The following is a 14,764-nucleotide window of genomic DNA, read 5'->3' as shown; positions in this document are numbered from 1 at the left end:
CCATATGAATAAGTAAAGCTAGGCATAAAGAAGAGAAAATACATTTCATGTTTATCCTTTTCTCTAAGTTTGAAGTCAAATGTGTGGGAAAAAATTGGGTGCATTTCACTTGTGATGCTTTTGAAGTCTTTTTTTGAAGCTACAAATTATTGCTTTGCTTCTTAACATCAGGCTCTTGAAGTGATTGTTGTTTATTTTGGAAATATTTTATTTTCTCTTGTCAAAGAGGAATAAATCCTGATTAACAGATGAGAAGTAACTACTGCTCTTTCCAATAGTGACACGTAGCAACATGGGCTGTGCTGTGCGCTGTGCTAAGTCACTTCAGTTGTGTCTGACTCTGCAATCCCAAGGACTGCAGCCTGCCAGGCTCCTCTGTCCATGCAATTCTCCAGGCAAGAATACTGGAGTGAGTTGCCATGCCCTCTTCCAGGGGACCTTCCTGACCCAGGGAATGAACCTGAGTCTCTTATGTCTCCCTCATTGGCAGGCAGGTTCTTTACCACTAGCACCACCTGAGCTCCTGAGTGAACTCCAAAGGAAACTGGTTAAAAATGTTCCATTATGGCATTCTTACCATAGTGGAGAGCTGGTTTGGTAGGAATCATAATGCATATCTGGGGCTTCCCTGATAGCTCAGTTGGTAAAGAATTTGCCTGTAATGCAGGAGACCCTGGTTTGATTCCTGGGTTGGGAAGATTCCCTGGAGAAGGGAAATGCTACCCACTCCAGAACTCTGGTCTGGAGAATTCTGTGGACTGTTTAGTCTATGGGGTTGCAAAGAGTCAACATGACTGAGCGATTTTCACTTTCATTTTCATAATGCATATCTAACATTCTTTCCCTGCACAATAAAAATGGAAAGTATCTGATGTATTTCCATTGAAAAAACCAGAACTGAATGTTTTTCTGAGAGTTGAATGACATCTCATAGGGACTCTCTAATCCCTTCCCTCTAAATAACTTTTTGTGAATTTGGGGTTTTGACCCAGCATTTGTCTACTTTATGTGAGCTTCTGAATAGGAAGATGCTATCAGTAAGTATGTGATATGGGAATTATCTCACAAAGACAATGTTGCACAGGATTTTTTGTAGCTATGTATTAATCATGTCCAAAATATCTACAACTAAAGAGCTCAGCCATAGAGATACAGTTGGTCTTTTTTTAAAGACTGTCTCATTTATTATTTTGTATGCACTCTTAGGAATCTGAGTACTAAGGTCAAGTTCAAGAAATACTTTTTAGTTCTGTTTTTTATTCACTTATTTCAAATGAGTTTTGAAAACCCTCTGCTTCATTTGAAAGGATTTCTTTGACCATGGTCCATGGGAAAAGGGGGAAATTCTATTCCAAAAGGGAGTCTGAGTGAACTCCGGGAGTTGGTGGTGGACAGGGAGGCCTGGCGTGCTGCGATTCACGGGGTCGCAAAGAGTCGGACACGACTGAGCAACTGAACTGAACTGAATCCTAATTCATAAAACCTTAGACTAGAAGCAACCTTTGAGATCTCGAGTCTAAGCTCTTTCTGAAGGTAATCATTTGGTCTGACTTAAACATTTCTAGTGATTAGAAACTCATTATGTTTTAGAGGCTCTTTCTCTAAGGGGAAATGACTACAAGTTCTTACCTTGAGATTAAATCTGCGTACCTATAGTTTCTACATCTCAGAGCAATGCAAAAGATGATTAACCATTTCATATAAAGCAGTAGCTATTTTAGGGCTCTTCAAATATTTGAAGAAAGCTTGTGTTCTCACATAGGTGTGAAGACATGGCTAGCTAATAAACATGACCAGGACTGAATCTTGAGAAAGTGTATTAAGCATTGCAGGAAAAGGTAATGCTTACCATTTATCAGATGCTTCTTCAGTGCCCAGAATCAAGTTAAGTGGAATTCATTTAAATATAAAACTTAGTTACTCTGAGCCTCAGCTTCTATTCCTCAGTGACATGATCAGGTGATATTGTCAGTAACGGAGAGGCAGGGGGCTTCCACATTAGGCTCTCTGGCCCTTGAACTAACTTCCCTCTTGATCACCTGGCTGTGCTAGCCCACCTGGCCCTCATGGAATAAGGGTCAGAGACTAGAAATGTGACTGTCAGGCTATGAGGGTCAGTTCTTAGACTGGTGACAGGCCCAGTGTTTATGGAAGCTGGGGCAAGCCCCTTGCTACTCAGATCACTTGGAGCTTCAGGGCTGGGTTTAGGGTGGTGTCTCCCCACGTCCCTGCTCCTCACCCTTGCCCGTGGAGCATCATGAATATAGGAGGTAAAGCTGGGGGTAGAGCCGAGTGACCTGGCTACAAGGACATTTAGTACAGGGAAGCCAGTAGGCAAAAAGTCCCCATCCTGACCCTCATGTTCATTCTCTTCCTGTACTGGAAATCAGAGCACAAGCCTCTCTCCAGGAAGTATGGGGAAAAAAAAAATAATAGGACTGGCCCCTTGAAATGGCTAGAGAAACTGATCATGTCTGACATACTTTTTATTCTGAATTTTCCTTCCTGATGCCCTTACTGAGCTGAGAACTGGCTACTTGGTACATACAAAGAAACCAGCTTGATTCTGTTCCTCACAGTCTGACCATCTCTGGAGTATCCTGATCACCCCATACAAACACATAGTCTTGTACAGGTCCACATGATATTGTCTGAGTAGAGACAGTAAGGAGAAAGCTTGGAGCCCCAGGGGGGCCATTTTCTGCTGCTTGATTTTGTAATATTGAAAAACAAACAAAAACTTTAGTTTCCTAGGTTCATCTGTGTTGATCTTCAGGTGATTACTCCAACCTACCTAACTGCAAGATTCAGCCACAGGGTAAAAGTCCTGCTTGTTACTTCTAAATGTTAATACTAAGATGTGACAAGTAGTGGCCTATTTATGGGATATCTTGTTTCTAAATCTGTCGCAGAGAGTGACTTGGGTTAGATTAAGTTTATATCTTACTGAAGTTTTAGTCACGGATAAAACATGTTGCTTTCTCCAGAATTTGTTCCCTGGTTATCTCAGTTTCAGTTTTCCCAGAGCAGACCTGAGCCAATAATTTGAGTGCAAGAAGTTCCTGGGAGGTCAAGGAGCACTGGCACAAGAAATGGGAACTGATATAGGGAAGGAAATATAGAAAATACATGTAAACTATTAAACGGCCTCCCATGGAGAGTGACAGTTGCATAGAGAAACGTTGGGAAAATCGCATAAAACATAAGCCTTAAAATTATCCTGCAAAGAAGCTGGAGTATTTATATCTCCTCATCTATCAGTCACTGGGTCAGGACTACTTCTTGGCAGTCCTTCAGGTACCACCCTCCTAGAGATGCAGACGCTGACTATAGAAAGCTGGTTGGGCAGGCAGAGACATAAATGTAACACGAGTCAGAGGAAATCTGGGGGAAATGCATTGGATGTGTTACTTGAGAGGGAGTCAATTTAATTGTATTTGCCGTCATATATACAAGTAAATAGTTTTTATAAATATATAGTTAAGTCTTCAATCCTTTATTATTATTGGAACTGCACAGAATTTTCTAGACCTATAATTCAAAATAAGTTTTGGTCTATACTAATCTCTAGAGACTTTTGAATCCTGTATCTCTCTTCCAAAATAATGTTTCTTCTAAGTTTGTTAATTTACATGTACTTGGTATCTAATTTGTTTCCAGAACAGTGCTAGCCACTTAGACTCTTTCACTGTAAATTCCTTTATGTTATACTCTAACTATTCTGGTTAAAACATAATCTGTGTTAAAAATAGGTATGCTGTATGGTGCCTAGTTGCTCGGTCATGTCTGACTCTTTGCGACATCATGGGCTGCAGCCCTCTAGGCTCCTCTGTCCATGGGATTCTCCAGACAAGAATACTGGAGTGGGTTGCCATGCCCTTCTCCAGGGGATCTTCCCAACCCAGGAATCAAACCCATGTCTCCCGTACTGTAGGCAGATTCTTTACCATCTGAGCCACTGGGGAAGCCCAAGAATACTGGAGTGGGTAGTCTATCCCTTCTCCAGGGGAACTTCCTGACCCAGGAATTGAACCGGGGTCTCCTACCGTAGGTAGATTCTTTACCATCTGAGCTATCAGGGAAGACCCAAGATAGGTATAGGTGGGTTTTAAAGGAGCACATAGAACTATTGCAGTTGACAAGACAGCTACAAATTCTTTAATGCTTCTCTCATTGAAAGGAGGGTGTCTTTGTTCCCTGCCTTTGGCTCTGGTTGGACTTGGTAACTAAGGCACTGGGAGCTTGCATTTTCCTGTCTCCAGGATTACTTACACTTGCAGTGTTCCCCCTGGGTAGCCCATCTGCCACGATATGAGAGTCTCTCAGTCCACCTAGGGACCATGTGCAAGTACTTCCATTACCAGACACAGCTAGACTCTCATCTGACAGTAAGAATTAGCTATTGTCCATGAGGAAAAGCTATCTTCAGTGTCCAGCCCACTTGGACCTTTCCATGACTGCTGCCCTACTGACATCTGACTGCAAACTTAGAGGACAATGCTGCATGTGAACCATCCAGCTAGCCCCGTCAACCTTTAGAGACATGAGAAATAATAAAAAAAAAAAAAACAACCTTGTTTTGAGCTACTAAAAGTTTCAGGGTAGTGGTTATGCTAAAGTAGAGAACTGGTCTATGTATTCAAGGGGAGGTTTCTTACAGTTAAAAGTTGATTGCTTAATATTACCTTCTATGTATGGAGGTCACTTATTTTTATTGAGTTAGATGAGTTTGAGTTACCCATAGGAAAAAAAAAAAAAAAGAATTGGTAGGAGCAAAAGTACAGAGGTATTTGCAGTCTGATATGTTTAGGAAAATATAACCAGTTTAGTTTTACTCAGACTAAAATGATAAGGGAGGCTAGAAAGTAGAATGTTGATCATGGAAGTTCCTACATGCATGTTGAGGACTTGTGTCCTATAAATCTAAATTGTCTTCAATAAGCTAATAATCTCAGGTCATCAGTTAATTGGGTGATGAACCTATGGGCTCATTCCAGTTTATATACAAATATATTAGTTAGCAATGAATAAGGCTCATTCATCCAGTCATCCAAAGATTTGCATTATTACTTTGCACTTGATGTTAGAGTGCAAAGTGATGTTAGATGTTTAGGAAACCAAATATTCATGCTTCCTTGAAAAAGCCTGGAGTGTCTTTGAGATCTAAATGTTGAAGTAAAAAACATACAGAACATTAAATGATAAATGGAAAAATAAACCTTCTAAATGATCTAGCACTTGAGATTAGAAATCCTTATTGTGAACTCCAACCCAAGAGGGACTTCCGTCATTTATATCTTAGGAAGAAACTACCACCACCCCCACAAGCCTATACTGCAGCAGTAATCACCTCCAAAGAAGACTGACTTCCTCAGTATTTTATGAAATAAAAATGAAAGCCAATATTTAAATAGCATTACTAAGTACCAGTCTAAGTGCTTCAAATATATCAACTGATTTAAAGATAATTTACTTAATATCAAAGTAATTCTATGTGGTAGTACTTGTATCATTATTCCAGTTTTGGAGAGAAATCTCAGAGAGTGTCATTACCTTGCCTGAGGTCACCCAGCAGTTAAGTGGCACAGCTGGGGTTTGAACCCATATTACCGTTACTAACCAGTATACTACTATCCCTCATTAAGATGCAATGGATTTATCTAAATGTTTTTTAAAAGATTACTTTTTTAGGACAATTTGAGACATACTTACTTCCTTTGCATATTACCTATGGAAGTTCCTGAAAAACTAACAAAAAATATTACTTGGTCAAAATATTCATCAATGAGCCTGTTTGACTCCTTAATACCATTACTACCTTGTCCTTAATTTAGCACAAAGTTGATTTCATTGCACAAATGGTTTGATAAGCAAAAGAAAATCAGGACTTTGTTTTATCACTTGGGGCATTTGACCCAGTGCACGTGTCCATTTCTTCAGCAGATGCTTTTTATAAAGTCCAGACTTTGCTTAAGCTCTGAGAGCTCAAATGCATGAATGTCACTGGCCCTAAGCACGTCTGTGCCATGGTTTTACTCTTTCCTTGATGCTTTTATTTGAACATACCCATCAAGTTGGCCCATTTGGCCAGAATTCTAAAGCAGCTTGCGGTGAGAAGACTGAGCGAGGGGAGCGCGTACACCAGTGGCGAGAGCGAGGGAGGACTGAGATTGCTTTGCTTGCTTAGCAGCACACAGAGGCTGTATCCAGGGACCTGTGCACACACAACTGGCTTTCTGGGTTCCTTTATTTTGTTCTGACTTTTTATCAAATAAAGCCACATTCAACTTAGTGCTCTTAAAATCACTGCCTCCTTAGCTTCCAAGGACAACTGGGAATAAGAAGACCACCAGTGCTTTAACTTGTCACATGTGTGTAGATGAGACCCAGAGGCATGAATTGTCTGGAACATACTAATAGAAATAATAATCTATGATTTATTGAGAATATACTGTTTGCCAGGCCCTGTTCTGAGCATTAGCTTGTACTGACCCAATGAGATAGCTGCTAAGTCACGTCAGTCGTGTCCAACTCTGTGCGACCCCATAGACAGCAGCCCACCAGGCTCCCCCGTCCCTGGGATTCTCCAGGCAAGAACACTGGAGTGGGTTGCCATTTCCTTCTCCAATGCAGCAAAGTGAAAAGTGAAAGTGAAGTCACTCAGTTGTGTCCGACTTTTAGCGACCCCATGGACTGCAGCCTACCAGGCTCCTCCATCCATGGGATTTTCCAGGCAAGAGTACTGAAGTGGGGTGCCATTGCCTTCTTCACAATGAGATAGGAACTACTACAATCCCATCTTAGACGAGTTGGGAGATGGTTAGTAATTTGCAAGGGCCGTGTAACTGGCATGTGTTGGAGCCAGGTCTTGAATTGTTGGGGTTCTGAGGAGTAATTTGTGACACTCTGAGGAGAAAATACACTTTAGAGTTAGGTTATCATGCCCATCATCTTGTTTGGTGCTAGGAAGGTTCCCTTCTCTTTGAATGAGGCAGTCACTTATTGTTCACCTTAGATGCATTTTTAACCTCTCCCCTCTGGAGGCTCCTATTGGAAATTGGGAAGTCTTCTTTTAATTTTTATTTTATTTATTAAAAAATTTTTTTTTAATTGAAGGATAATTGCTTTACAGAATTTTGTTGTTTTATGTCAAGGCTCAACATGAATCAGCCATAGGTATACATACACCCCTTCCCTCCCATCTCCCTCCCCATCCCACCCCTCTAGGTTGATACAGAGCACATGTTTGAGTTTCCTGAGCCATACAGCAAATTCCTGTTGGTTATCTATTTTATATATGGTAATGTAAGCTTCCATGTTACTCTTCCCACACATCTCACCCTCTCCTGCCCTCTCCCCATGTCCATAAGTTGAAGTCACTGTCTGGTGATACTTGAATAAATCTAGCAGGAGCTGGAAGAATTTAAAGAATAAGGCTGCTTAAAATCTGGATAGGTGGTTTGCCTCTGCCAAGACTCTGAGATAGGAGTCTAAAGGACTCTAAAGGACGTAGCACTGTGTGTCCTTTCTTGGAAGGGTCCTTGAAAGTGAATCCAGCTGATCAAGCAAAAAGGAAAACACAGGAACACAAGTGTCAGAAGATTGGCTGGGTTCACTGAAACCAGTGTAAATTTAGAGAATTAAACAATGGAAATCTAATCATAGAATTCAATGAGAAGCCTTAGAACTCTTGTTGAAAACGTAGATACGAGTGATAAAAATGATGTATAAACTGGATTCTGTAACCCTGAATTAAGAACTGGGAATTGAAGAAAAAAAAAAGTAGTCTGCTTAATGAGTGGTGATCAGAGCAATTCAGGAGAACCCACAGGCTGAACTGGCGACCCTGTGCCTCCTTGTGGAGGAGGTGGCACCAGTGCTCCTAAAAGAACACAGAGCATTAGGGTAAATGATTGTTTTGCAGGCTTGCCCACAATCCCAGTCTGAGATGTTTTGGGTCCCAATTAAAGCCGCACTTGGCATTGATGGATAAACAGACCATGCTTTGAAGGTGCTCAGATGTTAGAGGATATCATCTTCTGATTCCTCCCCTTGGCATTTCAGAATCCAGTGAAACCCTCTTGATCTCAGGCCCAGAACATGTGTATTGGTGGCAGCCGCCAAGGGAATAAACAGGACATGGCAGATGTGGCAACAGCTGGAATGAACTCAGTTCATTTTGAACCTGCTTTTCAAGTGAGGTTCAGCCAAACAGCTCCAGACCTATTCATGTGTGTTCCTTTGGTTAGTTAAAAGTACCAGAAATCTATACTTGAATTAAGAAGTCTCAGAAAATGTTTTTAAAATGGGACATTTTGATCTGAAGAACTAGATTGAAAAGTGAGTTCTTCCTAGTATGCCCAGTCTCCAAGGCAGAGGTAATTGTCTATATAGTCATTGGCCCTGGCAGAACTTTTCCTAAAGCAGTTTTCTGAGTTAAAAGTAAACTAATCTTTGAGATCTTCAACCTGCACATCACTTCACCTGGGGCTTTGAGAACTAAATATGGGTTCCCTTCTAGCAGAGGAGGAGAGAAGTTCATTTAATTGGGCTGGGGTTTAGCTTAGCCATCTGGATTTTCAAAGGCTCCCCAAGTGGTTCTTATGTCCAACTAGGTTTGAGAACCACTGATTTAGAAAGAATTGTTGGAGGCAATCATGATGCCCCATTGGTAGAAAAATTTGTAAACCTCTCCCTTTTGATAGTTAGGTCTGTTGACCTCAGCATGAGTTGGAAGCTAAGCCAAAGGCTTATAGAGAAAGATTTGGGATCCAAGCCTCTCTCTATTACTTTCTCTCTGTGTGATTTTGGGAAAAATGACCTTTGTGCTTTTGTGTCTTACTTTTAAAATGATGATAGTAGTACTTTCCTGTAGGATTGCTGATAAACTAAATGAGACAATTCATGAAAATGTTAAACACCAAACCTGATACTTGGTATGTGCCCAATACATGTGGGTTTCCTAATGTCCTTCCCCCTGTCATTCTGTTTAGGTCAGCCATATTTTAATGTGTGTTTGTTTATATTTTGTGCTTAGGCTGACTCTCTTCTAGGGCATGAACGTACTCTGTGTATGTGTGTGTGTGTGCACGTGCATGTGCATGCATGCATGCTTAGCCATGTCTGACTCTTTGTGACCCTATGGACTATAGCCTGCCAGGCTCCTCTGTCCATGGGTTTCTCCAGGCAAGAACCTTGGATGGGTTGCCATTTCCTCCTCTAGAGGGCTCTTTCCAACCCAGGGATTGAACCTGGGTCTCCTGAGTCTCCTGCATTGGCAGGTGGATTCTTTGTCGCTGTGCCACCTGGAGTTTAATCCATATTTGTCAATCTAAAGTGGATAATGAAGTTGATATATAACCCCAGGTGGAAAATGTGGTTGGAAGGACCCTAACATAGATAAGAAATATTGCCTGGCATCTCCCCTACTATTTCTTCTACATCTGCTTCTCTCTGGTTAACCAAAGAATTCTAAGATGTCTCCTTAAAAAGCAGCAGAAATAGTACTTTGCGGCATAGCGCACAGCCCTCTCATTTTAGCCTCATTGCAGGGCTTGCGAGACTCTTCGTTCCCTGAGCAGGGATTGAACATGTGCCCCCTGCAGTGGTCTTAATCTCTAGGGAAGTCCCTGCATGAATCCCTTTAGATGGGAATTCTGTCCTGACTTTTGATAATTTTGCCTGCGTGTCAAATGACCAATGAATGCATGTAGGGTAGGAAAATCTAGTCCGGTCAGCTTGAGTGGCCTCTGGTAGTGGGGTGTGGTGGACTTTTGTTTTTCATATGTGTATCCTGAAATAGACTGTACTGTCATTATTATTTTCCTGAGCATTGCTTTATTATTATTTTTTTCTTTCCTGAGGTGGTCGGCTAGGTCTCTGCATGACAATGCTTTTCTGTAAAATTCTGACACACCATTTGCTTCACTCAGGCAGGGTCAGTTCCAGCCAGTTGTTGCTTAGCGATGATAATGATGTGTGGAGAGTTATCTGATGGGCTTTGAATGCCCCAGACAGAGGCTAGCCGAGGGCAGCTGGTTGGTTAATTGTGGCCTCCAGTCATCACCAGGAGGCCAGCGCTGATGAGGGAGGAGAAGTACAGAGACTTCTGCAAAATGCACTTGAAATTGGATTACTGGTACAACTACACATTTTGAAAAATTAAACAGTAATAAAATCCTTAATACGGAGATAATTTTTCACATGCCTGGAACGATAGACAGAGATCTGGTTTGAAATCACTTGTTCTCCTGAACAGCCCCAAAGGTTTTTCAGCAGTGTATGTGGCTCCTGCCTTCCAGAATTCTCTGTGGATGATGGATGGTGATGGTGATGGAAGCCTTGGCAGAATGGTCACTCGAGGAACGGCCACTTGTAAAATATCATTTTTAAACAGTGCTGTTTGTGAATGACTGGAGTTTAGGTTTGGTGCTCCATATTTTTAATATAACTCAGAGCGAGCTGATTATGCTCCTGTGCCTGGGGCCTTTCATGTTAATTTTAAGTAGACAGTGAAACACAAGCGCCAAGTTATAAAATCCTGAAAATAGGGTTTCTATTGGAAACCTTGGAACTGCACACTGGCAATTAGAGAGACTGATGAATGCTCTCAATGACCTCATCCTCTCTGTCCTCCTTCAAGCCCAAGAGCTTTGCAATCAATTTGCAATTATATAGTGATAGTGGGTACAGAATGTTGTCATTATGGGTGACTGTTTCTGTTGTCATCCTGACAGTATTGTTACTTCTTAGAACATTGAGACCCTTGAATGTCATAGGCTTGGGATGGAACAAGTCTGGAAGTCTGAAAGATAATTAAAATAAAAAGGAAAGATGGACCTAATCCCAGAGTGAGAGAAAGACACTGGAGACTGGGTGGGAATTGCAACAGGTGGCCGTCACATGCAACCTACAAAGCAGGGAAGATGATATATACATTTTTTTAATCTATATATTCTCAGGAGACTCACGTGGGAAAGGGGGGTGGCTAAGGACATTACATTTTGTGAGGTCCATTGCTTGGTTCTCTAGAGAAGTATCCTAATGAGGTAGGTGGTTAACTCACAGTTGGGTTAGCATCACTGCAGAGAATCTTGTGATTTTCTGGCTTCCCTTATTCTCTCAACAAAGGACAAAATGTTTTGCAGTTAGCTTCTGGGCATTTGGATTTTCCCCGGTGGCTCAGATGGTAAGGAGTCTGCTTGCAATGCAGGCGACTGGGGTTTGATCCCTGGGTTGGGAAGATCCCCTGGAGGAGGAAATGGCAACCCGCTCCAGTATTCTTGCCTGCAAATCCCATGGACGGAGGAGCCTGGCAGGCTACAGTCCACGGGGTCACAGAGTGTTGAACATGACTTAGCGACTTCATTTTCTGGGCATTTGCTCATTAGCAGCTAGGGCTGTTGGAACTTTGACATCATACAGTATACTAACGCATATATATGGAATTTAGAAAGATGGTAACGATAACCCTGTATGCGAGACAGCAAAAGAGACACAGATGTATAGAATAGTCTTTTGGACTCTGTGGGAGAGGGAGGGGGGTGATGATTTGGGAGAATGGCATTGAAACATGTATAATATCATATAAGAAATGAATCGTCAGTCCAGGTTTGATGCAGGATGCAGGATGCTTGGGGCTGGTGCACTGGGATGACCTAGAGGGATGGTACGGGGAGGGAGGTGGGAGGGGGGTTCAGGATTGGGAACATGTGTACACCCGTGGCAGATTCATGTTGATGTATGGCAAAACCAATACAATATTGTAAAGTAATTAGAATCTAATTAAAATAAATAAATTAAAACAAAAAGAAAAGTGAAGAGTAGCAGATTCTGTCTACCTCTAGCAAATCCCTAAATAAATTCGACATTTGTTTTCCAGCATGACTCTATATGGCTACAAAATATTTGTGACTGCTGTCATCAGACACTCAGGTTTTATTACTGTATTTCTTTCTGGAACATCAAGGTCCTACAATGCTAGAATGCTGTGCATATGACATAGCAGAGCCTGGAATCTTGAAGGAAACAACAAAGGAAAGATAGAAAAACCCCAAAGGACAGAAGACAAATTGTGCTTTAAAAATACATCTTTAGGAAAAGATGGCTGTCTCTCCCTACCCACTCCAGTCAGACCCATCCCTTACATTTGTGAAGTCACTCACACAGAAACTTCAATGGTTTCTCCTAAATTTGTAGGATAGAATAGAAACACTGCATTCAGGCCTCCAAGATTTGCCACAGCTATTTTTCCTCTTCAAAATGCATCCTACCCCATTTTCACTGTGTGAGGTTTTACATTTCTGCTCTGTCTGCTGTCTTTCCCAATTAGATCGTGATTACTTTATTAGGGATCTGTTTTTTCTCCACCCTTATGTCATTCGCAGCATCATTCTCAGTGTCAATGTTTGCCTCCCCTTGCCCCCTCATGGGGGAAATCGCTGATGCCTCCCTCCCTGTCCCAGCCAGAGATGAACCCCTCCACTGCCCTTGCTCATCTTGAGCGGAGCATCAGCTGCAAGCCTACCTGAGTCAAGGCCGTGAAGGAAACCTTCTTCCCTCAGCCAGGTGGTGTGACTGAGATGTGCCTCAGGCCACAAACCTCTAGGCCTGGAATTTTGATGTGTGCTGCAGACCAAGACCTCGGGCCTGGTTTCTTTCCTAGAGTCTTAATGAATCACCGGGTGACCCAGAACCGCCAGGTTCCTTAGGTCTCTCAGCTTGCTGCCACCCCCTCTGCCTCGCCACACTTGACCTTGTCAACTTGCTTTGATCTTGTAGACATCAAGACTTGTGTAGATCTGGTCCAGCTAGACATTGTGCTTTGAGATGCTCTTCCTTTGAAGTTATTTATACCTTGATGGAAAGATATATCTTTGCAAGTTGCTGAACTCTTTCAGGCTTCTAGAGTTTTTGTTTTTCAAGGGTGTTCATGCACTTTGCTCCTGTTTCCTGGTGGCTCATTGGTAAAGAATCCACCTGCAATGCAAGAGCTACAAGAGATGTGGGTTTGATCCCTAGGTTGGGAAAATCCCCTGGAGGAGGGCATGGCAACCCACTCCAGTATTCTTGCCTGGGAAATCCCACAGACAGAAGAGTCTGGCAGGCTACAGTCCATAGGGTTGCAAAAGAATCGGACAGGACTGAAGCAACTTAGCATGCTCTCAATGTGTAGCAGAAAGTGAGACTGTAGTTTCCTGGAGGAAGTTTTGAGTTTGGCCAGGAGAAAGGACAGGCATAGTGTGTGTGTCTATGACTTAGTGACGGAATCGAAAAGGATTGATTTATAATGTGCTGTTACCAGAATTGGAATTTTTTTTTCTTTTTTCAATTGAAGTATAGTTGATTTACAGTGTCGTCAAAGTGATTGTTACACACACGTGCACGCACCCATTCTTCTTTATATATTCTTGTTTATTACAGGGTATTGCATATAGTTCCCTGTTCTATATAGTATGACCTTGTTGTTTATCTATTATATATGTAATAGTTTGTATCTGCTAACCCCAAACTCCCAGTCCATCTCTCCCTCACCCACCTAGACCTGGAAAATTTTAGGAGTGAAAAATAGTTATTGGTCATACTTCAGATCAGATCAGATCAGTTGCTCAGTCGTGTCCAACTCTTTGCGACTCCATGAATCGCAGCACGCCAGGCCTCCCTGTCCATCACCAACTCCCGGAGTTCACCCAGACTTATGTCCATCGAGTCAGCGATGCCATCCAGGCATCTCATCCTCTGTCATCCCCTTCTCCTCCTGCCCCCAATCCCTCCCAGCATCAGAGTCTTTTCCAATGAGTCAACTCTTCGCGTGAGGTGGCCAAAGTACTGGAGTTTCAGCTTTAGCATCATTCCTTCCAAAGAAAACCCAGGGCTGATCTCCTTCAGAATGGACTGGTTGGATCTCCTTGCAGTCCAAGGGACTCTCAAGAGTCTTTTCCAACACCACAGTTCAAAAGCATCAATTCTTCGGTGCTCAGCCTTCTTCACAGTCCAACTCTCACATCCATACATGACCACAGGAAAAACCATAGCCTTGACTAGACGAACTTTACGATGCTAATAATGTGAATGAGTATTAATATCAGTAATAACTCATACAGGTGGTGAGTCAGTTATGTTGTTTTTCAGCTGCTCAGTCGTGTCCGACTCTTTGTGACTCCATGGACTGCAGCACGCCAGGCTTCCCTGTCCTTCACCATCTCCTGGAGCTTGCTCAAACTCATGTCCATTGAGTTGGTGATCCTTCCAACCATCTCATCCTCTGTTGTCCCCTTCTCTTCCTGCCTTCAATCTTTCCCAGCATCGGGGTCTTTTCCGATGAGTCTGCTCTTCACATCAGATGGCCAAAGTACTGGAACTTCAGCCTCAGCATTAGTACTTTCAATGAATATTCAGGGTTGACTTCTTTTAGGGTTGATTGACTGGTTTGATCCCTCAAGCATCTTCTCCAGCACCACAGTTTGAAAGCATAAATTCTTTGGTATTCAACCTTCTTTATGATCTCGCATCCATACATGACTACTGGGAGTCAGTATAGAGGCTCTAAGTATTCTGAAATTCAGAAAATTCCAACACAGTTTGGTGTTTTCTTAAATTATGTACATGCCCAGATAAATGCCTTATTTCTGTTTCGTGTCTTCAAGAGAAGAACTATTAATATATGCCTGAGGTTATTATTTATTTACATTTGTTTTTTACAAGTATAATACAAATATAACTTTTAGAAGACTTAAAAAAAGTAGCTATGAGCCAGAAGAAAAAA

Source organism: Bos indicus, chromosome 7 (genome assembly GCF_029378745.1).
Source record: "Bos indicus isolate NIAB-ARS_2022 breed Sahiwal x Tharparkar chromosome 7, NIAB-ARS_B.indTharparkar_mat_pri_1.0, whole genome shotgun sequence".
NCBI lineage: Eukaryota > Metazoa > Chordata > Mammalia > Artiodactyla > Bovidae > Bos > Bos indicus.
The sequence above is the reverse complement of the archived record's forward strand: the minus strand, read 5'-3'. Positions refer to the sequence as shown.